A 27,615-nucleotide genomic window follows, 5' to 3' on the forward strand; every position below is an offset into this window, starting at 1 on the left:
GAGGTCATTGTTTAGATTCTAATATGGTTTAAATGTGATCTGTTGTTTTCTAAAGTCCATGTTGAGATTTGCTTTCCAACTTCATGATTGATAGTTGTGGGCGCGGGGGTAAAGATATTAGGAGGTGATATAATTTTGGATTTTGCTGTCATAGAATCAGTATATTGACCAGAAGTGGCGTACTGAGTCCCATACTCTCATTATATTCTCTTATGTTTTCTCCTTTGATATTCTGCTCCCATCATGAACCCAGGCATCAAGTATTCTCAAGCAGACATTCTTGATTATCTTGATTTTTTTCAAACTTCTAAATCAAGAGACAAAATAATCGTGCAGATATAATAATGATTTCTAGAAAATTTCATACAGGATATTGGATTATATCCATCCTCCACTCTTCCCCCCAAATCTTCCTCTTTATACCCTCCTTCCTACTCCTACTTACTTTTTTCTTTGTTTTAGAAGACACTCTCTCATAACACATGTCCTAGTTGTCTGGTTCTTAGAATCTTTGCTCTTCCTCATTTTTCGTCATTTATTTTTTATTTAAATTAGAAACAAGCTTGTTTTACATGTCAATCCCAGTTCCCTCTCCCTCCCGACCTCCCCTGCCCCCCACCGACCCCCTATCACAACCCTTTTCTCCTCCCCAGGGAGGTGAGGCCTTCAATGGGGATCTTCAAATCTGTCATATCACTTGGAACAGTATGTCTGGGCCGAGAGAGTATCCCTCTATATGGAGAGGGATCCCAAAGTTCATTTGTGTACTAGGTGTAAACACTGATCCACTGATCCACTGTCAGTGGCCTCATAGATTGTCCAGATGTCCAAATTGACTTCCTCTTTCAGGGCATTTAGAAGAGTTCTATGCTGCTTTCCCAGCTATCAGTCTGGGGTCCATGAGCAACTCCTTGTTCAGGTCAGCTGTTTCTGTGGGTTTCTCCAGCCTGGTCTTGATCCCTTTGTTCATCACTCCTCCCTCTCTGCAACTGGATTCCAGAATTCAGCTCAGTGTTTAGCTGTGGGTGTATGCATCTGCTTCCATCAGCTCCTGGATGAAGGCACTTCTGCCATGTTTTCTGACCCATGATTATATGGGTTTTGTTGTATATTTATGAATTGGAGACTCTCTTTCACGTGTTCTGTGTGGTTTGACTAATTGTGTTCAGTAATGGTGGGTCAGGTGTTTTGCTCTAGCAAAGGGAAACTGTAGCATGGTAATCTTGTTAAAATGCCTTAAGATCCCCCAGGAATATTACTATGTAAATACAAATTCTTTGTCTTCACTGTTCTTCTTTGTACTATCAAGGACTATCAAATGACTATATATATATCAGAGGTAGAAGGATCAACTTAATAAGAAATTATTCAGCTAATGGAATCTACAAAAATAAGGTAAATTAATCATAGCCCATTCACAGAATTGAAAAAAATTGGTAGAATTATTATTGTTATGAATACTAATAGGGAAACCATGCTATTACTAGACCAAGCACTATATGATGTCCATTGAATATTTCTTTGACTGAAAAAGAGCCACATGACATTTTGTCTAAACTGCACAACTTCCTAATGAATCTGTTTAAAGTGTTATAATGCTCCAAGTTACAGAAAGAAAAACTAACAGGCCTGGTGGTCTCTTTATCTGTGTCAACTTTTCTAATAGCATTGAAAAATGACAATGTGTATTTTAATGATAAATGAAAGCATATATTTTCTTTGATAGAAAGCAAAATGGATAAAAAGGTGTTTCCAATAATACCATTGTATCTGATGTCCACAAACACCTGGCATATCAGTATTTCTAAAGCATACAGGCTTGTCCATCTTTAGCTTTCAGCAACAGATCTGTTGCTCTTTTCAATACAGCACAGACAACCACTCTATCCCACAGAATGATGAAAAGGTAATGTGGTCAGAATTTCTAATCTCCCAGCAATCACAGGCTTCCTTTGAAGCTCTGCCCGGAAGTGTTTCCTCTGAGAACAATGCCCAAACTTGTCATTATATAACTCAAATGCACTTAAACACAGCATTTCAAATGCCCAAGTTCACTGTAAACTCAGAAGAACAGTGTCAAACTCATAAAGTTTAGGAGTCTCACAACAAAATTATAAACAGCTTTCTGTACTGGAAATTGAATACCCTGTGGAAAGGCATCATTGGACTTGGTGTCCAGTTTGATTTTGCAACTGCATGGCTTCTGGGATGGTGTGTTTTGTGGAAAGATGTGAATAAGAAAGTAAAAAGCAAGGACAGAAGACTTCCATTGAGAAGTTTAATTCTTAGAGGGAAAAAATAAACATAATATTGTGAGCATGTACATGTATATACATGTATACTACGGTGCCAATAAATCTGTCATTCTGTAGCTATCGACTGGCCCATTGTAATATTAGAGTCAAGATGTAGGGTATATAAGCCATCCTAAGTACACCCTTCCTAAACTCTGAATAGAACTCAGCCAGAGTTAAAACTTATTTTATCTGTCCCCCCAAAAATTTCTCACTTGAACTTTGAGAAAGTTACTGGAAAGAACTTCTTTTTAAAATTAAACAAATGAGAATATTCTGGGGAATATTATTTTAAGGTATGTCACTTATCTTTATGCTACATTTGTTGAACTCTGTGAAAGTGTTACTGTGCCTGTCTAAACCACCTGAGGGTCCCAATAAAAAGCTGAATGACCAATAGTGAAGGAGGAGCAAGGATAGATGGGGCTGGCTTTCAGAACGTATAAGTAGAAGAAAAAAGGAGGAAGCCGAAGGAGCAAGAAGACAACGTGAGAAGGATTTCAGGGGCCAGGCACTCAGCCACACAGCTAGCCATGGAGTAGAAGGAAAGCAAGATATACAGAAGTAAGAAAGATAAAAGCATAGAGGTAAAGGGTAGATGGGTTAATTTAAGAAAATCTGGCTAGCAACAAGCCATACTAAGACCAGGCATCTATAACCAAGAATAAGCTTAAGTGTGTGATCTGTTTGGTGTTAGATGGCAGACACCTCCAAAAAAGCCAAAAGAGCAAAAACAGTATGAAACATATATATATATTTATATATATATATATATATATATATATATATATATAAACATATATATATGTTTCATAATGGTTTTTTTGTGTGTATGTGTGTATGTGTGTATTCTCTATGCATTTTCACAAACAGCAAATAATCAGCTAGAGAGTTTGTTGCCTGAGTGCCGGAGGGGGGAAGAATAGGAAAAATGTCAGCACAACTTTTTGTAAAAAGGAACAACCAGCAATAATTTTATGTAAATCGTCTAGCTTCCACCTACTCAGATTTCTCATTGTATCATGAAAGGCAAGCTAGTTATGCTTATATGATGCTTTACTTCAAAACTAGAAATTAGGTGGATTCTAGGTGATCAGTGCTAAGGAATGAGCAATTTCTATTTTATCATAGTAATTCTATATGCTCAAGCATAAAATCAAGGAACATCACAGTCATAAGTTAAGGAGCAACAGCAAATCTATACTCATACCAATTAAGCACATTCACATTGAATTATTTAAAGGAACAAATAAGTCAAAATATAAGAACATCACTTTTGTACTCACTGGAAAAAATATATTTCTCTTTAACAAATGAAGAGACAACTATGAAGTGCATACTTATAGGAGAATCTAATATCATGTATAATGAATTCCCCCATACTGTAACTTGTTAACTCTAACTATGCTTTCTGCATTCTCTGGTTGAGTAGAGGATAAAGCAAAAAGGTGAATGGGTATTAACAGAACAGCTGATACCTCAGCTATGTGCCTTCTTTCTTCTTTGGGTGACCGCAAGGATGCGTAATGATTTTATAAGCACCAATATGCTTTACGTAAATTCCTTCAATTTATAACAATTGTAATTTCTGGTTGTCACATTGAACTTGACCTTTAATGAACTTGGTTCTGTCACTGCAACATACACAAAGTAGCATGTGTGTCACTTTAAAAGAATGAATATAAAAAGATTTTAACAGCAAGTCATAATTGTGCAGAAATATGAAAATATATTTGCTTGGATATGAAACACAAATTTTAGTAGAACCCTTCAAAGGAAAGTTACAAACAGGTAACTTTAAATAGGTTGCAACAGAATAGCCTTTGACAGAGATAAACGGAGTAAAAAACCTGTTCAAATACTTCACATGAAAGCATTTATATTGAAAAAATCAGCAAAATAAAATTTAAGGTATTTTCTGTTGATAACCAAGTTTACTTTTTGGAGTTATTTGAACATTTCATCTGATCCAATATATCTATAACTTCAATCCTTAAATTTCTCAAGCAAGGATTCTAGAAGCACAGACAAGGCAATGGAGCTCCAACAGGTAAAAAAAAGTAAAGATATTGAAATATCAATCTACCAATCAAAGGTTGTGCTTTTAATTTTTATTCTCTGATAGTCTAGGATGAATAACTTAAAAAAACTACTAGTATTGATGTGTAATTGCTCTGACATATTTGTGGTAAGAGATATTAATTCTTGATGATACATGAACTGACGTGAACTGATTTTGGATACTGTTGAATACCAAGTAAAAGATGGCCAGTCTCTCTCTCTCTCTCTCTCTCTCTCTCTCTCTCTCTCTCTCTCTCTCTCTCTCTCTCTCTGTGTGTGTGTGTGTGTGTGTGTGTGTGTGTGTGCGCGCGCGTGTGCGCACATGAGTGTGCTTGTGTGTACTGGTTTGCATTTGCACAGTATGTACCAGCTGAAATTATCACACCATGTAGAAAATTCACACAGAATGTAATTATCGTGTCTAAATTTGTTTTTCACCATCATATTTTAAAGCTTCACATCATTACTTTACATGAACAGTTTGCTGTGTTTTATGAGGATAAAGTAATTTGTTTTAATTTACATCTTATGGAAATTGTGTATTATTTCCAAGTTACATTGTGAATAATGATTTGACAAATATGCATTTAATTCTGTTTAAGATAATTTATGCACATACAATAATCTATTTATTCTTATCACCTTGGCACTGAGCTTTATTAATAAATAAGAATGGTAATAGGTCAATATAAAGCATTCTCTTAGGAGATACAATAATTCAGGCCTCAGTAAGGACTAGCACACATTTTCACATGGCATCAGTATACTGTGGTGTGTATGTGCCTCTGTTAAAAACAACTTATACATTTTATAGTTGGTTCATTAAGAAAGAAGCTACAGTTACACTGATACACAGACAAAACTAAGAAAGATAACTACAGACCAAATTCCTTCATGAACATAGTTACAAAAATACTCAATACTGGCAAACAGAATCCAAAAACACATCAGAAAAATCATCCACTATGATCAGTTATGATTCATTCCAGAGATGCAGGGAAGGTTCAACATTGAAAATCCATCAATGTAATCCATCATATAAACAAAGTGAAAGAAAAAAACACATCATCATCACACTAGATTTTGAAAAGCCTTCGACAAAATTCAATACCCTTCATGAAAAACATCTTGGAAAAATAGGGATACAAGGAACAAACCTAAACATAATAAAGACAGGGCAAAAACCCAACTTCTAAGTGAAATATGAAAGGAGTTTATCTAAAGCATTATGTAATTTCTATATAAGCACATTACAAAATTTTATATTACATTACAAGGATTTTTTTAATTTTAAAAGAAAATTATAAAAGGAAAATAGAACACAGTGAAATTAATGATAAAATGTACAATAATATAAAAAATGTGCTTTAAAAAAACAACCATTCAACAAAAAATATTTTCCATCACCTTAGTAAAACAATTGAGCAAATAATCTTCTTTTTCATTCTCAGCCAAAAAGGTACATATTAGGGTATTGCAATCAGCTGTGAATATAGCAAGATATGTGTCAAGGATAAATCTGCCAAGCTTACAACTTGGAATCTGAAAGTTGAATCATTATGGTTAAGGCTGTCATTTCATAACAGGTGACCTTCCTCTGGAGACCTTTAATATGTTGCTTGATGGCATTATCTTCCAAGTATGTTCAACTAGAAGCTCACTAAATTTTGTTTGCTAAGTTTTTCTACATTGTGATTTTTGTTATACCTTTTCCAGGGTGCTTTTGGGCTGAAATAAAAATTCTGATTTCTTGAGAACTTGAAATTTATTCTGTTAAAATATCATGATGCTGTCAAGGCCCCTTAGAGACATTTATTTCCATCAAGTCTAATTTTGAGAGTTTTTGAGTTTATTGACAGGAACCTATGACAAAAATATTCTGAATGTTTTGACATTCAGACATTTCAAACATCTTCAGCACTTTGATTTTGATTTTTCTGTAGTGCTACTAATTCCCAATTACAAACTCACATCTTCAATATATCTTTAGGAAATATTAAGCTATCTTATAAACGCTTCTACATTTATCAATACAATGTCTGTGCACCACTTAATGCTAATCCTTGTATTTGTAAAGTGGTTGATGTCAAGATTCCATCTGTTCCATATGACTATGTCTCATAAGTGCATATTCTATTAAAGGATCTCACTTGTCCTCAGAACATTTTAGAAGCTCTTTTGTGCCATCCATATTTCTTGGCTCTAATTTTGAAACTTGCTTAAAATTGCTTATCATTGCACTAATGTATCAGAGGCTTGACTACTAAAGTATTATCTAAAAGTTAAAATTATGTAAAATTACACAAAGATTATGGATCAGAAATAAGAATATCTCATCCTTTTCAACTATGTTATTGTATTACTCATCATTTCAACTAAAAATTATATCTACTTTGTTTTATATACTGTACTCAGAACTTAGAATATAAATGGGAAAAAATTTCAATATAAATCTCAAAATTTCATAATATAAATTCATTATGATCTAAAATATTCAAACATATAAAAATGTATGAAAGAGTAATTTTCTAAAACCCATAATTAAATTGTTCTGTGTATTGCACATAGGCATAAAAGATTTTTAATATCCATCATGATCTATTCTACTCTCTATCACGCAATTCAAAGACTCAATAATTAAATCACATTTATTTGTCTAGATGACAAAATCTGTTCCAGGGAAGACAATGGAGTAAGTATGTATATTTCAATGCAACAAATGAGGTGATTACAGATTCAGCTTAACCCAGTTGTGGCTTCATGAATGAAAAATGAAAACCATTTGAAATAAATGCATACAAATATTAAATATTAATATCCCATTATGAAAATACACTGCCATGTTCACAGAAATAGTTGTTGATAAATAACAGATTCAAAAAAGGTGATGAGATGAAATGGTTTACCATTAACCAGGGTTATTGGAAAGAGGAAGTATAGCAATTAATGTTTTAAGATACCATTTACTTGGACTTTATTCACAAAAATACCAATGGGGTGAAATAGTTGTGTGTTTGGGAAAGACAGAAGTTTTAATTCTAATGGTTCATTACTAATCTAATTACTAATTACTAATTACTAATTAGTAATTACTAATTACTAATAATTTAGTAATTACTAATTACTAAAAATTACCTCATCAAATGTGATTTTATTTATAAATGAATTTGGTACATGAAAATCACTATCATTAGGTAAAATTTAAAAAAAAACTATACAATTTATTTTGTATTATAAAATTGGAGTGTGTTTTCCTCTACTAGAATAACTACAGACATTCAATGAAAATAAATTACACCTCAACAATGATGAAATTTTAATAGCTACACAAAAATAGAAACAACTCTATAGATTGATCAAAACATTGATTACTCCAATGTCAACCTTTTTCTTTGTTAACAGGTTTTTATCTGAAGGAAGCACTTAAGTAATTGCTTGAATACATATATATTTACATATATGTATATAAATGAAGAATAACTAAAACTTGTTTGACTTTTAAAGATATCATGTATTCAGCATCTGAAATAAATGGAGTATACTTTCACTAAAGCAAGTACATAATTTAAAGTCCTAAAATTTCATAAGCAACCACTTGTTCTGCTACATGCCTGTTGTTCATATTTTATAGACATTACTTCAACAATATGTTTGGCTGAGATATAATTTTGAGTCCGGTATATATATTAGGACTGATTCTAGAGACTCATGAAAAATAATTTATACTAATGGTATTTCAATTAATAATTCTTTTGGGGGGGTTGAGACAGAGTTTTTCCTTGTTGCTTTAGAGTCTATCCTGGCACTCACTCATTATACCAGGCTGGCCTCAAACTCACAGAGATCTGCCTGCTTCTGCCTTCTGAGTGCTGGGATTAAAGGTGTGCACCACCAATACCCAGCCTCAACTAATAACACATATATGATACTATTTAACTTAATAATATGTGGAGTTATGATGCTCTTTCATCATTTTAACTCCTATACCATTGACATGCAAACCACCACTGAATTAGTATTATCAATTTAAAAATAGCAAATAATTATTGAAAATTATCAAGTGCCAGATTTTCTGTTTTTCCTTCACATTAATTAATTTAATGTTTGCCCTTAACAGGACTGTTTAATCTCTAGAAGTACAACCAATTTCCAAAGAAAACATTTGAACATAATTTTGAAAGATTCATTTTCCTAAGAAGTTTTAGGAAATACTTGTTATCTCTTGACCATATTTCCTAAGACATCTAAGTTCATAGTTACTCATCTTTCCACTTTCTTAGTATTATTTCCAATGCAATAAACATAGAATTCACAAAATATACAGTCATTCACAGAATGTTTGAAGTGTAGGTGAAGAGAATGTGATCATGAATATTATGTAACTGATAAATAATGATTTTCAAAATTTGAGTGATTTACATTTATAGCTTTCAAAATTTGTCAGGTAGATAGAAAAATTTCTGTATTGAGATGTTCCTAATATTTATTAGCTAGAAATTATATTTCCTTCCAAACATAAACATACAATACACAAGAAAATAAAAGCTGCTTGAAATAATGAGTTTTCCTTACACTTCAGAGTGAGAAGGTCACAGGAAGCAATCTATCCTGGAACTGAAATAAAGACAGATCCAATTAAAGTGATATTGGATACAGGAACTTGCTCATCTGGGCAGGGCACTGGAGAAAAGGATGCCAGGTGCAATTCCCAATATCAAGGCATAGAGGCAAAGGCCCTGCATACAATATAAATCTGCAGACAACACTATCTTCTCCTCTAATGAAGGCAGAGCGTACCAGTGAAAAGCAAGAGCAGTCTGACATTGGGAACAAGACACGAAAATGAAGAAAGGTCTCTATGAAGAAGAAGTATGCAGGTATAGATTGGATCTTGTGGTAAAATGACAGAATTAGCTAAAAATCTTCACTTTATAGTTCTCACTATAAAGCAACAGAATCTGAGGTAAGTAATTACATTGGGTATATCCATCAACACAGCCAAATAATACTGTACACATACAGATGTTAATATCATTTGAATATGTTTGTGTGTGTGACCTATAAGTACACACATTCTTCATTAAAAATGGTGATATATCAACACTAAATCTAGTAACATTTAAAAAGACAAAAAATTCATAACCAACTTAATTCATGCCAAGAAGGTAAGTGATTTAGTAGCTAAAAATCAATGAAGTAATTCACACAGAAAAAGAAGAAAAATCCATGTTTTATAGATGCAGTAAAGTTCTCTAACAAAACTCAATATTTATCTATGATAGATAGCCTAATCAACATGTCTTGCCTGGCAGGATTGACCTATCAACTAGGGGCTGAAAGGACAGGCACAATAATCAGTATTTGAAAAACAGACAATGCTGTATAATGAGACTTTCTCTAGACAACAAAAAAATATCAAAACAAAATAAGAATGAAAAAATATCCCTAACCTTATTAATAGCAAAAAATTTATCAAAAGTTTAGACACTAAATTTAACATTAAAACTAATAGTAAAAGTCCAATTAACACCATCTCTAACTTCTATATTATTTACTTTTATGTTACTGCAGTAAAATAGTGTGACCAAAGTAGATTATATAAACTGGGTTTTATTTAGGTTTATGGTTTCAGAGTGATATGAGCCCTTTGTGTCTGGAGGAATATAGCAAGCTGTAAGCATGGTGACAGAAGCCAGAATCAGGTAGCTTACACACTCAACACAACCCCAGAATGAGATCGGTAAAGGCTTTAACCTCCCAAAGCATCCCTGCAGGGAAACACTTCCTCCAGCATGGTCACACCTGCTAAACCTCTCCAAATAGTGTGACCAACTGGGGACCATGTTTTCTAGTACCTGAGTACATGCTCATTTTCACCAATACAAAAGGATATATATTCCTACTACTAATTACAATCTTCAATTCTTTATATTGTAATAGAAGAAATACCCTGTGAAATGAGGACAGAAAAATAAATATAAGTTGTGAATAAAAAGAAAAAATAAAACTCTAACACAGATGACATTTTGTCTATATTAAAACAGCAAAAGATCAGGACTCCATGGCTTATTACAGAGATTAACTTCTATGTTCACTGAAGGTTTTAGTGAGAGACAGAAAGAAAGGTGTGGATTTGGGTGAATGAGGAGGTAAAGAGATCCTGAAAGGGTTGCAGGAAAGACAACACTCAGAATATATTGTAAGAAAAAATATTTTCTTTATGTTTTGTTTTGTTGATGTTTCTTTTTGTTTGTTTTTGAGGTAGGCTTTCTCTGTGTAGCCCTGGCTATCCAAGAACTCACAATGTAGACATGGCTGGCCTCAAACTCAGAACTCTACCTGCCTCTGCTTCTCAAGTGCTGGGATACAAGGCATGCACCACCACCAAATGTAATAAAAAAAAATGTTTTCAAAACAATGGAATGTGGTATCATTCATTTCCTATTCAACAGGTTTGCATTATCATTTTATTTATGTGAAAGAGAAATTTACTATAATAAACAATAACCAGTACCCAAAAATAACCTTATAAATTTTTTCTGCTATTATCCATTTTATTGTTTTTTTAATTAAAAACAAGATTATTTTACATGTCAATCCCAGTTCCCTCTCCCTCCCCTCTTCCCCTACTATCCCCCCCCAACTAAAACCAAACCTATCACATATCCTCTCTGCTCCTCAGGGAGGGTAAGGCTTTCCATAGGGGGGTCATCAGAGTCTATCATATCCTTTGGGAAAGGGCCTAGACCCACCCCCCACGTGTCTTGGCTCTTATGAAACCATTTAAGTTATATTGTTCTGATATGCTTTTGTTAAATTTTAACTATAGACACACTAAATATCTTGTAACTAAATAAAAGCATCAACAAGAATATTTTATACTTTTATAAATTTATAATATATGTCAAAATATACTCCCTCAAAAAGTGTGAAGCAAAAATATTAAGCTATACACTACTTTATTTGGTTCTGCAGTGATTAGTAATAGCTTGAAATTATATCTGTTTACACATATCGAATTTACTTTTCCAAAATAGACTATTTGGTGAGGATTATAAGTTGACTTAAAAAAAGTGGGAAGATATCACTAAATGCCACATAATTTAGTTCTCTAATAAGCTGGTGGGATTGTGCCCTGTAGAAATATTTGCAGTGTGAAATGGGAGCAAAGGATGAACATGACCTGAAAACAGAAAGGAAGGCTTTCTGAGTGAATAAAGGGAAGTAGCAAAAATTTATTGGCTATTATAGATTGAAACTGAGCAAGATGATAAGCAGGTAGAATGTATAATGAATGACATGTGTGTGAAAATTCCATAATGAAACCCATCACTTTACATGTCAACTAAACAACACGGTTAAATATTTATGAAAAACCAATTTGAATAAGATCTTCAACTTTCTATCTATGAATGTAAAGATGCATAAATTAAGTCTGTCTTTCTAAACTGAATGAGCAGTATGAATATCATTAAAACATTTATTCTGATAAGAAAAACCCAAAGTTGATGAACTACTTTCTAACTTAATAAACATACCTCAATTTAATCAAAGTGACTGATGAAAAATACAAAACTTGAAGAAAGTATTTAGATATACTTTGTTATATTCCTTAGAGATTCTAGAACAAGCAGTCTACTTTGCTGAAGAAGCAGTTGATATTAATATGGTACTTGAAATTGAAGCCAGTCTTGACCATGCTAGGCAGGCACTCAACAACTAAACTACCCAGCCCCAATCCTGTTAAAAATAAAATACATGACCTTTAGTTCATTTAACAATAACCTTTTATCATTTGTATGTGTTTGTAAAAAAATACACAAAGCATGCCTTAATTGGGAAGCTGAAATATTTGACATAAATATTGTACAAAACAACCTTGAGGCTTTATATAATTATATCTGTTTAATTAGCTTTCAAAAAACGCAGCTGTTAATTTTGAGTTCAAAAATGTGACTAAAATACAATTAAAAATTGCCAGGCACAATCATTTTCTTAGTCTCTATTACTCAATCAAAACCTTGTTACTTCAAAACCAAACAATGTTTCCAAGCAAGGGTTTAGTAACATGTTTGTAAATTAGAGAGAAAGGTAATAGCAGCAGACTAAGAAGGTAAGAAAATAGCTAAAAGGTCATCAGAAACATCTCAAAGCAGGGAAATCTTTGTAGAACTTTAACTCTCAAATGAAGTCAATATTTATTGATCCATTTGTGTGTAGTTGATACAAACAACTAGTCTTATCTCTTTTCCTAAGTGGTGAATGTGTCTCATACTTGTTCTGTACAAATTATCTGCTGATCATATACATAGTTTTTAATATAGCTTTCACTATATTATTTGTTCTAGTGTTGTGGTTTTTATACATAAAACTATTCTAAAAGTGCATACAAAAGTTTATGCAGAAGCATCAAGCACCCCTGAGTCTGCTGACAACTCTGTGCTAGTCCATCTCCCACCCAACTGGAGAGCGAGTGCCTCAGACCTGCCTGCATCCACCTTGAGACCCATCAGAATATCAGACCCTCTTGAACCCACCAGAAGAAAACCTTGAACCCCTTGACACCAGAAAAGGAAGAGCCACCACCAAAACCTACTAAAAGAAGAGATGGAAAGACAACAATATAAGAACATATCCAACAACAGAAAACCCAATATGACGACACCAGAGTCTAGGGACTCTACACCAGCAAGACCTGAACATCCCAACACAGATGAAGCAGAAGTCAACAACCTTAAAAACAACTTCATGCAGATGACAGAGACTCTAAGAGAGGAAATGAGAAATCCTTCAGAGAAATGGAAAAAAAAAGACAAATAAAAAGATGCAAGAAATCAAGGGAAGCCAAGGAAATACAATTAAACAGCTGAAGGAAACAGTTCAAGACCTGAAAACTAAAATATAGACAATAACGGAAACACAAACTGAGGGGAATGCAGAAATAGAAAAGCTGAGTAAACAATCAGGAACCACAGATACAACTATAACCAACACAATACAGGACATGGAATAAAGAAAAGCAGACACTGAGGATAAACTAGAGAAAATAGATTCATCAAGCAAAGAAAATCTTAAGTCCAACAAATCCTTAACACAAAATATCCAGGAAATATGGGATACCATGAAAAGACCAAACCTAAGGATAATAGGTATAGGAAAGGGTGAAAAAAACCAACTCAAAGGTGCAGAAAACATATTCAACAAAATCATAGAAGAAAACTTTCCCAACCTAAAGAAAGACATGCCAATGAAAGTACAAGAAGCCTACAGAACACCAAAAAGATTGGACCACAAAAAACTCCCATTGTCACATAATAATTAAAAGACCAAACATACAGAATAAAAAAAGAATATTAAGACCAGCAAAGGAAGAAGGCCAAGTAACATATAAAGGCAAACCTATCAAAATTACTCTGGACTTCTCCATGGAAACTCCGAAAGCCAGAAGGACCTGAATAGATATTCTACCAACTCCAAGAGAACATGGATGTCCAAACAGACTATTATACCCAGCAAAGCTTTCTATCATTATAGATGGAGAAAACAAGGTATTCCATGACAAAACCAGGTTCAAACAATACATAACCAGTAATCCAGCCCTACAGAAAATACTGGAAGGAAAACTCCAAATTAAGGAAGTTAACTATACTCACAAAAACATTGGCAACAGATAATCCCACATTACCAAAAGCCAAAATAAAAGGCAGGGTAAATCAACACTCAATACCAGTACCAACAAAAATAAAAAACAAAAAAGAATAAGCACTAAATGGTCCCTAATTTCCCTCAATATTAATGGTCTTAATGCACCTATAAAAAGACACAGGCTAACAGAATGGATACAAAGACAGAATCCATCCTTTGTTGTATATAAGAAATACAACTCAACTTCAAAGACAGATATTACCTCAGAGAAAAGGGTTGGGATAAGATATTCCAATCAAATGGACCCAAGAAACAGGTTGGGGTAGTTAACCTAGTATCCAACATATTAGATTTCAAATTAAAATCAATCAAAAGAGATTGAGAAGGTCATTTCATATTTATCACAGGAAAAATCCATCAGGAAGAAGTCTCCATTCTAAACATCTATGTCCCAAATACAAAGGCACCAACATTCATAAAAGAATTATTATAACTCAAATCACAAATAAGTCCTCACACAGTTATAGTGGGAGACTTCAACACCCCACTCTCACCACCAGACAGAAACTTAACAAAGAGACAAAGGAACTAACAGAAGTTATGACCTAATTGGGATTAACAGACAACTATAGAACATTCCATCCAAACACCAAAGAATATACCTTCTTCTCAGCAGAAAGTGGAACCTTCTCTAAAATCGACCACATACTTAGCAACATAGATAACCTAAACATGTACAAACAAATTGGAATAACCCCTTGTGTCTTATCAGACCACCATGCTTTACAGTTAGAATTCAAGAACACAAATTGCAGAAAACCTACCAAATCATGGAAATTGAACAAAGTGCAATTGCAAGACACCTGGAACAATGAAGAAACAGAAAGAAATTGAAGACTTCCTAGAATTCAATGAAAACAAAGACACAACATACCCAAACTCATGGGATACTTTGAAAACAGTATTAAGAGGCAAGTTCGAAAACAGTATTAAGAGGCAAGTTCAGAGCTCTAAGTGTTCACATGAAGAAACTAGAGAACAGTCACACCAGAGAATTGACATCGCATCAGAATGCACTATAACAATTGGAAGCAAAAAAATCTACTCCTCACCCCTAAGGAGTAGATGCCAGGAAATACTCAAACTGAAGGCAAAAATCAATAAAGACAAAACAAAGAAAACAATTCAAAGAATCATTGTAACAAATAGTTGGTTCTTTGAGAAAATCTGCAAGATAGACAAATCTTTATTCAAACTAACCAAAAGGCAGAGAGAGAAGAGGCAAATTAACAAAATCAGAAATGAAAGGGGGGACATAATAATGGACACTGAGGAAAACCAGAGAATCTTCAGGTCATACTTTGAAAACCTGTACTCCACACAATTAGAATTTTTAAAGGAAATGGACAATTTTCTGGACAGATATATCTTATCAAATTTGAATCAAGAACAGATAAGCAACTTAAACAGATCTATATCTCCTAAGGAAATAGAAGCAATCATCAAAAGTCTCCCAACCAAAAGAAGGTCAGGGCTAGATGGCTTCAGTGCAGAATTCTACCAGAAATTCAAACAAGAGATAATACCAATACTCCTCAAGTTGCTGCACACAATAAAAACAGAAGGTTCATTGCCAGACTCTTTTTAAGAGGCTACAATTACCTTGTTAACCAAGACACACAAAGACACAACTTCAGACCAATATCACTCAGGAACATCCATGCAAACTACTCAATATGGTACTGACAAACTGAATGCAAGAACATAACAGAAAAATCATCCACCACAATCAAGTAGGCTTCATGCCTGGGATGCAGGGTTGGTTGAACATTTGAAAATCCATCACTGTAACCCACCATATAAACAAATTGAAAAAGAAAAACCACATGATCATCTCACTAGATGCTGAAAAAGCCTTTGACAAAATCAAACACCCTTTCATGATAAAGGTCCTGGAAAGATCAGGGATAATAGGAACATACCTGAACATAATAAAAGCAATATACAGCAAACCAACAACCAACATCAAACTAAATTGAGAGAAATTCAAAGCAATTCCTCTAAAATCAGGAAAAAGACAAGGCTGTCCACTCTCTACATATCTCTTCAATAACTTACTTGAAGTGTTAGCTAGAGCAATAAGACAACAAAAGGAGATCAAGTGGATACAAATTGGAAAGGAAGAAGTCAAACTTTCACTGTTTGCAAATGATATGACAGTTTATAAGTGACCCAAAAAACTCTACCAGGGGACTCCTACACATGGTAAACACATCAGCAAAGTGGCAGGATACAAGATTAACTCAAAAAAATCAGTGGACCTACTGTATACAAACAAAAAGAGGGCTGAGAAAGAAATCAGAGAAACATCACCTTTTATAATAGCCACAAACAATATAAAATATCTTGTGGTAACACTAACCAAACAAGTGAAAGACCTATATAGCAAGAATTTTTAGTCTTTAAAGAAAGAAATTAAAGAAGATCCCAAAAAAATGAAACATCTCCCATGCTCTTGGATACATAGGATCAAAATTTAAAGATTCCTAAAATTTATTGAGAAAGTAGACACAAGATACCCAAAGTTATGGGACACTCTGAAAGCAGTGCTAAGAGGAAAGTTCATACTACTTAGTGCCCGCATGAAGAAACTGGAGCATATTCACACTAGAGAATTAACAGAAAAATGGAAAGCTCTAGAACAAAAAGCTGCACACTCACCCCCAACCAGTAGACACCAGAATATAATCAAATGGAGGCTGAAATCAACAAAAGTAGAAACTAGGAAAACAATACAAAGAATCAATGAAACAAACAATTAGTTCTTCTAGAAAATCAACATGATATACAAACCTTTATCAAAACTAACAGAAAGGCAGAGAGAGCTTGCTTATTAACAAAATCAGAAATGAAAAGGGGAATATAACAACAGACACTCAGGGAAATCCTGAGAATCATCAGGTCATATTTTGAAAACCTGTATTCCACAAATTTCAAAAATGTAAAAGAAATGGCCAATTTTCAGGACAGTTATTACTTACCTAAATTAAATCAAGAACAGTTAAGCAATTTAAATAGACCTATAACCCATAATGAAATAGAAGTAGTCAACAATAGTCTCCTGAACAGAAATAGCCCAGGGCCAGATGTTTTCAGTGCAGAATTCTAACAGAAATTGGCAGGTCAAAATTAACTAAAAAAAAAATCATAGCCCAAATATATACAGACAAAAATGGGCAGAGAAAGAAATTAGAGAAACATCGTCTTTTACAGTAGCCACAAACAATATAAAATATCTTGGTGTAACATTAACCAAAAAAGTGAAGTATCTGTATAGTGATAACTTGATTCTTAAAGAAAGAAATTAAAGAAGAACCACAAAATGGCAAGATCTCCCATGCTCTTGGATAGGTAGGATCAACATAGTTAAAATGGCAATTTCGCCAAAAGCAAGCTACATATTCAATGCAATCCCCATCAAAATCCCAACACAGTTCTTCACAGACCTTGAAAGAACAATTCACAACTTTATATAGAAAAACAAAAAAATACAGGATAGCCAAAAGAACCCTGTATAATAAAGCAACTTCTGGAGGCAGCAGCATCCCTGACTTTAAGCTCTACTATAGACCCATAGTCCTGAAAACAACTTGGTATTGGCACAAAAGTAGATGGGTAAACCAAGGGAATCCAATTGAAAACCCTGATATTAACCCACATACCTACAAATACCTGATTTTTGCCAAAGAAGCTAAAGATATACAATAGAAAAACAAAGCATCTTCAACAAATGGTGCTGGCATAACTGGATGCTGGCATATAGAAGACTGCAGATAGATCCTATCTATTGACTTGCACAAAACTTAAGTCTATATGTATTAAAGACCTCAACATAAATCCAGCCACACTGAACCTTTTAGAAGAGAAAGTGGGAAATACCCTTGAACAAATTGGTACAGGAGACTGCTTCCTGAACATAACACCAGTAGCACAGACATTGAGATCTACAATTAATAAATGGAACCTCCTGAAACTGAGAAGCTTCTATAAGGCAAAGGACACAGTCATCAAGACAAAATGGCAGCCCAAAGAATAGGAAAAGTTCTTCACCAACCCCACATCAGACAGAGGGTTGATCTCCAAAATTTGCAATCAAGAAGCTAGACTTCCTCTATTGCATGCTGGAAAACAAAACAGGCATTCTTTGAGAAGCTGAGAAAGTCAGAATAAGCAAAATAAAGTTATGAGGAGGCTTCTGTAATGTTTTAAACTTTTCTGTAAATGCAAAATGGAGACAATTCTTTTATTCTTCTAAAATGCAAATGTAATAAAATATTTAAAAATATTTGTTTTATAGTTTTATCACAAAAATTATCCACAATATGAAACTCAAGAGCCTGAGTTAGCTGCCATAGCTCACTCACTGTAAAATGTGTTCTGCTCACTTGTCAGAAGCAAAATTTTATTTTAGACCATGATTATAATAAGCAAGACATTGTGTAAGTCCTGCAATGCTTTGTGGCAGGGCTGTAAGTGCAAAGAAGGCTAATCCATATCATAGAACTGTCTTTTTGAGGTTAATGGAAATGTTACCCTGTAATTGATCTGCCACTAGTTTTGTGTCAGAATGGTGCCATATTGACTCTTCATTGGTAGTCTCTGCTTTTATTGGGTTGACTAATCAACAATGGTGTTAATCAAAGAGTCCATTGTAAATGTAGGCTCCTATTGATGAACCATGTGTGTACTCAATCTTTGTTGCTATGGCAGCACTATCCATGAACTTCCTGAGCATAGACATGGCCACTAGGGAAACTTCCCAAGGTGTACAGAATGGATCCATAGGAACTTTGTCACAAATCCAACCTTCAGTTTTAATCTCTAATGAATATTTCATAGAAGTAACAATTATCCACATGATTTACAGTTGTTTGTAACTCCAGTTGCAAGGGATCTGAAAGCCTCTCCCCATCTCTTGTAGCAAAAGGTAGATATGTAATATACAGACATTTATGAAAGCAAAAATACTTTAAAACTGTTTAAAGATGAGATTACACAACATTATTCATAATAGCCAGAACCTGGAAACAACTTTTGACAAATACATACATTACATGTCCAATAATCAAATGTCTGAAGAATATATGATCACCAGGTGAAGCTTTGTTTGGCCCTTGTACAATCTTCTCTCTTCATTTTCTGTGTTCTGATTAAAACTGATGCACTAGAATTATAATATTAATTTGTCTGGACTATCATAAAATGTAAAGAGAATATACCAAATTTAAAGCAGAAATATTTATCCTAATATTGCATAAACTGAGTTGGTTCATTGTATCAGCAGAAGTCTTTCAGTACAAATGGTTAGTCTATTTTAGGGGAAATGATAATAGGTTTGGATGTTGATCTCAAAAATATTTAATAAATAAATCTGAGATATTAGATATGTTGGCTATTAGTTTATAGTATTCCCATTTCAATTTTCCTTTCTATTTAACATTTTCCTTTTTATTTAATATATTGATGTTATCAAAATTTTTATATTTGTATTATTTCAGAACTTCATCTATTTCATTGTGTTTGTATCTATCCCCCTATCAACAGACCCACTCTTCATTTCATCCCCACACAACTTTGTGTCCTCACTTTTATTAAACCTGTTGCACCATTAGATGTATTCTGTCCATGTAGTATTAGGCGTATGGCTATCTACTTGACCTCTGGAACATAGTCAACTTTCTGGGAGTCATGTCTTTAAATAGCTGCTTTCCCCTCTTCTTGATTCTCTATATTAAAAACATCCACGAACTCAGAGTTGGGACTCCATGCCTACTTTTCATAGTATGCTAGGATTTTATATTGCTTGAGCCTAACCAGTTTCTGTGCGTGTGGTAGCTGTGGATTCAAATGTGCAACTACTTATTGTATCCTGGAAACACTTTTTATGTATTTATCTACCACTTCTGGATTTTCACTTTTTCTAATTCTGCAACGATCCATGAGCCATGTGAGGAGGGTATGTCATAAAGATGTTCCATTTAAAGCTAATTCCTTTGTAGTAATGTATTCTGTTCAGCTTGACCATTATGGAGTCTCTGTGCTAATCCCTCTCTACTACAAAAAAAAAAAAGCCTCCCTGATGACATTTGAGAAATGCACTAATGTATGGGTGTAAGGAGAAACAATTATCAGCCATTTTACCACTGTTTCAATTAGCACAGTAATCAAAGTAAGTGCTCCCCTAAGGCCTGCATCTTATCTCTCCACAGCCATGTTCTTACACCAGTGTTCAGACTATCCCAGGCAGGCTATTCTGGCAGTTTGCAGGGTACACAGATGGATAAATGATCACTTATCTCTTCCAGTATATGAATAGTACCTTCAAGTACTATGAAAGCTAGCTGGTGGTGATAAAGCTACCAGCTCATTACCACCTTGATTTTTCCATGTTTCATGACTCAATATATGATATTTTCAGCAATAGATCTTACCATCAAGTTTTTTTTTTACAATAGCCAAAAGTAACAGCAATACCTTGTAATATGTGTGCGTCTATGGGCCCTCATTAGCCAGCAACTCCAACATAGTTAACTTATTTATGGCTTTGGACATTTTATTGCTTAGTGCATGCTGTCCAGTAGAGGTTTATTGAACATTATATTGTAATTCTATTTATGTTCCTTTTATGTAATAGTTTTCACACAACTTTTCAGAAGTACTTTGACGTCAGTTATTTTTCTACACAGTTCCTCCTTGACCATGTCTCCTATCTCCTACCAAGTATAATGCAACCTATTCCATAATTCCTTTCTCCATTTACTTCATTGGGTTCTATCATCCTTCCATTGAAAACCCCCAATTACTCCTAACTAATCCCCAAATCTCTGTTTTCCAACTGAGACACTCATATTTGAAAGATTAAATGCTAATATCCACAAATGAGGGGAAACATTCAAGGATGTGTTTCTATACCTGGTCGCCTTTACTCAAAATATAAGATTTTTTAATTACAGATAAAGATTTAAATACACTAAGTTTTATAATTTTGTAAATTTATGTATATATCAATTCTTTTCTTAATTTATTTCTGCCATATTCATTGGAATAAATTTTACTTATTTGAAACAGAAAATTCTTTTAATAAATCACTGAATATAATTTTGTATTTTATTTGAGAGTTTTATATGCTAGGAAATCGTGAACTATATTTTCCTAAATCTATTATATTCTAGTCAGACAAACTCTATATTCACAAACTGTACTCAGAAAATCATCTTGATTAACTTTAAAAGTAATATAGCATAAAATAACCTATAAACCTTGAAAATTGAAAAAATTCACCATATTCTTTCCATTATAAATTAAATTTTAGAAATAAGTCTTTTACCCAGACACATATTTGGTATATATAAATTTTCTTTTGCTTTTAAATATTATATTTTTTTCTTTGGACATTAAGAAATTTGGTAAACAAAACATTAGTCCAAGCTCAGGGAATCCTGTTGAAGATATGAAGCAAGGATTGTAGGAGACAGAGGGGTCAAGAGCATCACAAGAAAATCCATGGAAAGAACTAACTTGGGCTCATAGGAGCTCACAGAAACTGAACTGACAATCATGACCAGGGAACCTGCATGCAACCAATCTAGGCCCTCTCTATATATGTGACAGTTGTGTAGCTTGGTCTTCTTTTGGGTCTCCAAAGAGTGGAAGCAAGGGGTATCCTTAAAACTTGGCCGGCTATTGGGAATCTATTCCTCACACTGTGTTGCCTTACTCAGTCTTAATACAAGAGAAGTGCTTAGCCGTACCACAACTTGATGTGCCATGCTTGGTTGGTACCAATGTGAGGCCTACCCCTTGCTGAACAAAAACAGAGAAGGAGCAGATGGAGGGATGTGGGAAGGAGGTGAGGGGAAGAAATAGAAACACACTTACACCCATCTCCCAGAGATTAACATGAATCTTTGTTGTTGGACAGCTTGGTTGACAGAATCCAGATGCAGTGCTATAGTGTAAATGTTTGACAACCATGCATTAGGAAGAATCCAGGAAGTTGTTTTCTAATTTGTCTGTCTTTCATTGAGTGCTGTGGAGTCTCCAAGAGTGACAAATGTTAATAAGTTATTGAAATTTCTTATAAGGCTGAGTTATATTTAGTAGAGTATTTCCTTGTTCATTCCCTATACTCTAGTTTATTGATCCCCCCTTTTTAATTACTCTCCAGTAGAGCCAAATCAATGAAAATAAAGAATATAAACTTTTCCTCAAGATTGTATTAAGGGAATCTATATTAAGGAGAATATCAAACACTGCAGTATATTATCAAACAAATATTTGAGTATCAAATTCAATGCCATGTACTGTATTTATGCTTCATTGATAAATATGTTATTTTTTTTCATTTTTTCATTTTCATTAGTGCTTATGGTTTTAGGTTATCCTATCTGGCCTTTTATAAAATACCTCTTATCTTCAGTAACTAAATTTTCACCTAAAAATGAAGTTAACAATATACCTTAAAATCATTTAAATCTATGTACTCCATTTTCTATCCTCCTGTGTATTCAACTTGTTTAATTTGCCTTTGAAAAAAATGAAGTAATCTAGCTTACTATGACTTGCACATCCTATAAAATTAAACTTTATAATTTAAGCTAATTATACATCTTTAATCTTAAACAATATACTCTTCTATCTGAATAGCGTGTGGGACTTGGGGGATGAAGAGTGTGATGTGGTAATAATTTGGGAAAAGAAACCAATAGGTTGAAAGGAACCTCAAGCAAAACAAATATCCATCATAAATGTTGGAAACATGTGGATTTAGGTTGATTATATATTCAATGTTTTGTGTGCTATTTTGGGTCTTTGGGGTCAATAAGGTAACATCTTTCTGTAGAAAATGATATCTCACTCCTTTTCCTTACATGTTTTTCCTGTGCTATTCAATAAAGCCTGTATATAGCAAGAAATAATTCTATTTCTAATACCTATCCATTTGAATTCAGCAGAAAATCAGTTGTGTTAACAAAGACATGAAGTAAATAAACTGTGAAAACAAAATGGATTCCCTGCTTTGGGCCCTTACTGCCTTTAGGGTTTTACATGTTTCACTAAATTGAAATTTCATACACTAAGAATAACTCTGATGGCTTCCTAATTCCATGCTTTTCTGATAATGTCCTTTTTAGAACAGAAAAAAAGAGAAGTTAATTGCTTACACTGTGAAAAATGCTTTTCTTTGAATTCAGTGAAGCACAAAGATAAATAGTGTATTACTAAAGGGAATTTAGCTCTATTTATGACTGCTTGTAGTGTGAAATTGGTTGTTTGTGATCTCTAAAGGCTTGCTTTCAAAACATAGCATTCCAGCTCTGACTACAGAGAAACATTGGAATGCAAAACTAATTTTGAATTAAAGGACGTGGCTTCATTTAAACAAATTTTTAACATGGTTTTGTCTTTTCCCTTTTCTGTTTTTGTTTGAATGTGTTGAAGTTTCTTTAAAATTTTAGTTCTCAAATAGAGTGCCATTGAATTTTGCTTTCTCCCTTATTTTTTCTGAGGGACTATTCTGTTGTTATGTTTTGCCTCCATAATATTCATTTTGTGTAATAACCATTAAGTACACTATAAGTCATTTTATTTTCATGTGTGCATTATTCAAATTTTTGACTAAGAATCACACAGCTTTTTGAAATCTGTATTTCGAGTTTTCATAGTGCTCTATTCTTAAAATGCTTCATTACAATTTATAGTAGTAAATTGTAGTAAAATATTTTTACATTTTTTTTCAAAAACATAGCCATTGGAATCATGAACTGACAAGTGCTGTGATTTCAGACACTGGGCCTACACAGGAATGGTTCTGTCAACAGGTGGCCATGGAGAGCAGTGCTTGGCATTTCCATACTGAATTCTTGCTCCCGATGCATTTTTGAGGAGGAAGGCAATTGGACTGAGTTGTGTATGCACTGCTATGTGACTGTGATTCCCCCTTCTCTCATACACGTTTTCTTTCTTGTCCTCTCTTCCTATTATTCATTCTTTCTCACTTTCTCTTTTGCTTTGCATAGGTATCATCTTAGGGACTTTGGTTTTGTGAATGAATATCCTGCATGTGAGTAATGGAATCCTAGTTAAGCCATGGGCTAAACTATACTCTTTAAACAAGGAGAGAAGAAATGACACCTCTTTGACATTTTTTTCATGAAAATACATTAAATGATCACATTTTTGTCCCAAATTCAGAATAATTTTCTTTAACGTGTTAAAGATCATGCTATTGAGCCCAATGACTTAATTATTCTGGAAATTTACCATTTTAACTTCTTTCTGAGAGCCAAGCTAAGATATTATATAAAATGAGTTTCCTTCTAATAATGACTATGAATTATTTACAGTAGTCACAACACAGTCAGTATACTAAAATCAAGTATTGATCAAAGAAAAATAAATTAAGGCATCTTCTTGAACACACACAATATTTATTGGTAAACAATATGTATAGTCAAACATCAGCTTACCAAATTGAGACTGAAATGACAAAAATTGACGATGAATGCCCTTCTGTATGCTGTGAATATGTGTTGTTTTTACTGGTTGATGAATAAAGCTGATTTGGCCAATGGCTATGAAGAATAGAACCAGGGGAAATACAAACAGAGATGTGGAGAGAAAGACGGTGGTGTCAGGGAGACTCCTATGGACACAGGAGAAGCAAGATGTGAGGTGATAACAAGCCATGATCATCGTGGTAAAATATAAACTAATTGGGTTAATTTAATTGTGAGAGCTAGTCAGTAACTTGTCTGAGCCATTGGCATAACAATTATAATTGACATTAGCCTCTGAATGTTTATTTGGAAACTGGCGACAGGGGAAGAAAAACATCCATTTACAAACAATAGCACTTACAGTTGAAATTTCAGAGAAAAGGTGAAACTATAATGATCTAATGAAAATACCATTTAATCTAAAACAAAGACATACATTACTAGGAAAAGGAAATTTAAAGAACTATTAAGGCCTATGTAACAACTTTTGCTATTTATTAATCTTTCAATATTATATCCATAACTCACTGTAATTAGCTCCAGTACCAGTATGAACAAGGAGTTGTGAGCTGTTGGTAACATAAGTGTCTCTTGTGGTGAAGAACATGAACCTTATTTTTAGAACTTGACGTTTTGAAATTATTATTATATGCATATATGTATTTTACTATATGTTTATCATGAGGTTTTACAGGACTATGTGATGGCATATGTCTGGAAGTCCAAGAAAAGCTTGGCGGAGTCAATTTGATCCTTCCACCACGAGCTTCCATAGGATTGAATATAGATTCTCTGATTTTACTGTCAATTTTTTTCCTGGCAAAGATATATCCCTGGCAAATAAGATGCTTATTATGGAAATTTAAGTTTCAGAACAATATTAAGAAGATGGTACAGAATTTTTCTTATATCCTGAAATGTGCATAGACTAACAACAACATCACCCTGTTAACAATAGGCAAGCCTACACTGATATCATTTTCACCCAGAGGCTGTCATTAAAATAGCATTAGCATCCACTCTCAATTTGCTACATTTTGTGATTTTTGCACAAATATCTAATGGCATATATCTACCATATATCATACAATGAGTCTCATTGTACTTACACTATCTATCCAACATAAGGCAAACCACCATTTTCCACTCTTCATGGTTTCACCATTTTCTAAATCTTGTATATATAGATTCATGTACCTTGCAGTGTTAGGAGACTAGCTTCATTTTTATATTACTATTTATTAAATTTCTTGCAGTTTTAAGAATCCATAGTTCATTTATTTTGAATACTGGGTATTATTTCATGGTCTGGATATTTCACACATTATCCTACTAAAGGATGCTTGGTTTACTTCCATGTTCTGAAAGAAATTTTGTAGGAGTCTGGAGAGATGACTTTTGTTAGTCACAGTTGCTTGTGATGGGAAACTGTGTTCAATTCCCATCACTCAGGTGGCAGTTTACAACCACTTATAAATGCGTGGGATCTGATGTCCACTTCTAGCCTCTATGAGTAGAACTAATTTTTAGCTGATATTTTAGAAGAATAATTATTTTGCTTAGTTTGTGTTTAGATTTATTTCATTTACATGATTTTTAGATTTATTTATGTCAACTTATCCATGTACATTTATAGTAATGGATGAAATTATCTTGTTTTTCTTCTTGATTTTTGGTCATATATTATCTTATTTTAAATAATATTGTTGTGTTTTGAAATTATGATATAATTACATCATTTCATCCAGTCCCTTTTTACCTCTAACCCTTCTCATGCATCTCCATTTCTGTCTCAAAAAGTAAGATATATACACAGATACAAATACACACAACTAAATGCATAAATAAAGTTTTCTCAGGAATTACAATTGGAGTACATATTACATGTTCCAAACAAAACGTTTCTTATTGTTAGTGAGTTGAGGTAAGTGACTGAGTCAATCAAACCTACACTACAATTGAATGTAGGCATAATTATGACTGATTTAGCTCATCTCTTCCATTCATTGCTATAATGGCAGTATCAGAACTCCTTCAGTATTGTGTTAGACCTGAGCAAGCTGTGTTTCTGTTTTTACACATGATATTCCCCTTCAAAACACTTATTTGCTGAATATTCTTGAGCCTTTTGTATTGTAGTATGGACACTACATTGAGCATTTTTACTCTTCTTTATGCTGTACAACCAAAAGCTTCTAGTTTTTCAGAAGAGTTCTATGATGACTGACTCAGTGCGGACTGGCTTAAATGTTAAGTTTCCAAAATACCTTCAAATTTTTCCTTTGTCTCCTAATTGTATCTTGAACAGGCAAAGCCTTTCACATGTAAGGTTAATTATATCTTCAAACCATATAATTAAATTGGCTACACATTTAGGCAAAGAAAGCATACAATTAACAGGCTATTGTAAAATATCTATCATGATTTACTTAAAAGAGACATTTATTTATAAGTGTATAATATATTTCCATATTGTATAGCATTGGCTTCACAGAAAAAAGCAATTATCATTCATGGCAAGATATTCCAATAGGTGCAGTAGTGGTACCAATGTCTTCATAGTAACCAACAGCTGTCTAATTACACTTCAGGACAATTCAACAGGAAGGAAATTGTATCTGGCACTGGAAACTTAACCCACTTACCAGTGTTAGACAATTCAAAGATCTTGAGGAGAAATTTCTATGAGCATAATTTTTACTAAAGGAGCATAATTCCTTACTGTACTCTAAAAATATGACTTATGCATGTATCCATAGACAGATGTATCTCTCACACATAAGCAAAAACATTTCTCTTTGCAATAGATCAAGATCACTATGGAAAACAACAGCTAGTCAAAATGCAGAAAATGATGGATCCTGTGGCACCTAGCAACAATAGATACATCTACAACACCACTTCTGCACTGAAGGCTCAGGGAACATAATTAAACATAGGGTAAAAAGATGTTAAGAACCAGATGGCTAGGGAATCCGTTGCGAAATTGTATCTCCTAGAAAAGACAAGGAAGCTTCACCCATGATCCCCAGCTATATGTTTGCCCTTACTAAGGA

The sequence above is a fragment of the Cricetulus griseus genome, chromosome 4 (genome assembly GCF_003668045.3).
Source record: "Cricetulus griseus strain 17A/GY chromosome 4, alternate assembly CriGri-PICRH-1.0, whole genome shotgun sequence".
Taxonomy (NCBI): domain Eukaryota; kingdom Metazoa; phylum Chordata; class Mammalia; order Rodentia; family Cricetidae; genus Cricetulus; species Cricetulus griseus.